Source organism: Haplochromis burtoni, unplaced genomic scaffold, assembly GCF_018398535.1.
Source record: "Haplochromis burtoni strain Fernald_Lab_line unplaced genomic scaffold, NCSU_Asbu1 Contig_339, whole genome shotgun sequence".
Taxonomy (NCBI): Eukaryota; Metazoa; Chordata; class Actinopteri; order Cichliformes; family Cichlidae; genus Haplochromis; species Haplochromis burtoni.
Genome location: NW_024582700.1, coordinates 314,591 through 316,668, shown reverse-complemented (window position 1 = coordinate 316,668; position 2,078 = coordinate 314,591).

Genomic DNA, 2,078 nt, shown 5'->3' with positions numbered 1-2,078 from the left:
GGCTAAAACAGAAAACCCTGGCTTTGTAATTATAATATTAGAAATGTAAGTAACGTCACAATCTTAATGGCACACTGGTAACTCACTGACAGTCACTGAAAAATGCATCAAACTCCTGCCGGAGCCCATTAATTCACCCCGACCTCCTCCCTATTCCTAATTTGCTATTTACCTAAATAGATGAAAAAGAAAGAAGTAATAAATAAACATTTATTTAATAATATTTGGTGATTTACACTAAAAAACAAAAAGAGAAACAGAAGAAAGCTTTCATTTTGCTACAGCTTCCATTGTCCCACTGCCTCGAGTTTAAATTAAATGCTGCACAGTACTCGTTTGACAAGTCATTATAAGGCTGAGAAGGAGTCCAGTTAGAGAAAGTGGAGGTGCTGCTGTGAGACCCAGGGATCCCTGTAGAGGTCGATCCAAGAATACATAAGACCTGTTCCCTTCCAAGCCAGTGCAACCCTGGATTTCTCCTCTTTGTTTCTTATACTGGCCAGGTCAGTGTGGTGTTTTCTACAGTACGATTGAGCCTCTGACTAGGTTTGTTCCTGCTTCACCAGAACATAACATATGGTGTTAGCTTTGAGAGGTTTAAGAGAGAAGTGAGTGTCACAACAGATGGATTATAAAAGAATCTCTTAAAATTGCAGGGAGAAGTAGAACAATAAATTTTTTCATACCATCATAACACAGGAAAGGGTAACGATTTCCGCAGGGCAAATCATTCAGCTATGTTGGCCCTGAACCACCACACAGTATTGGTCAGTGTACAAGTTGTTTGGTTGGTTTTTAAGCCAGATCAAAAACTCATGTGTGGTGCCAACATCAATATTCTTATCCTTCATGGACCACTTCCAGCTGTAAACATTATCATGAAGCCCGATCCATGCCCAGTAACCATCAGTGATGTCATTTCTGTTTTGTACAATGGTCAGAAGCAATTGGTTGATGTCATTGTTGTAGATAGTGACCATGTCCGTGAATCTTCCTCTGCAGTGACTCTGAGCTTCAGTCCAGCTCATTCTCTGGTTCACAAAGTGATTTTCTCTGAAATAGAGAGAAGTAGTGGAAAGTCCTGCTGATACAAGATAAAAGATTTTTAATTGGGATACTGTGAAATAACACTTGGAAAGGTTGTAAAAATATAAATAAACTGCCATCAATCTATTAGCTATCTATCTCTCAATCTAAAATTAATTATTTGTATATGTTTTTATGTGGTTTATCATTCTTGAATAAGGTTTTTTTTTTTAGATAACAAAGCAGCTACAAACAGAGAGCTACACTAATGGACCGTACTCATACATTTACATTTGTTTTTAATAACCAATTTTTGGTTGCACCCTTATTCTCTAGGGGCCACCACAGCAGGTAGCCCCACATATCTGATTTGGGAAAATGGCACATTTCCCCAGATGCCCTTCCTGACAGAACTCCCAAGGGATTTGTGTCTCCTTCTAGAATCTGGGGATCTTTTGCTTGTTAAAGAACCATGAAAACCACTACACTACAGAACCACTAACAATGACTTGTACTTGTTCCTATGTTGGGCTACCTTATGTGAACCCTTAGTATGACAGTATATCTACATTGATTTTCAGTTTTCTAATTTTGACTATTTATTATTCATTACTTTAAATGAGAGTTTAAGACATTTAACCCAAATGATACTATTCTGTTCATAATTGTGTGAGGTATTGATATTACTGTTCGAGCCCTGGCTTGGACAGTCTCGGTCGTTGTGTCCTTGGGCAAGACACTTCACCCGTTGCCTGGTGATGGTGGTCAGAGGGCCCGGTGGCGCCAGTGTCCGGCAGCCTCGCCTCTGTCAGTGCGCCCCAGGGTGGCTGTGGCTACAATGTAGAAGCCATCACCAGTCTGTGAATGTGTGTGTGAGTGGGTGGATGACTTGATGTGTAAAGCACTTTGGGGTCCTTAGGGACTAGTAAAAGCGCTATACAAATACAGGCCATTTACCATTTACTGGCCTGAGAGATGCAGGATGACCGGTATCTTGGGTTCTTCCATTCTTAAAATTAAAAGCTGCTGTATTAAAATTTCCAGCTCATTAT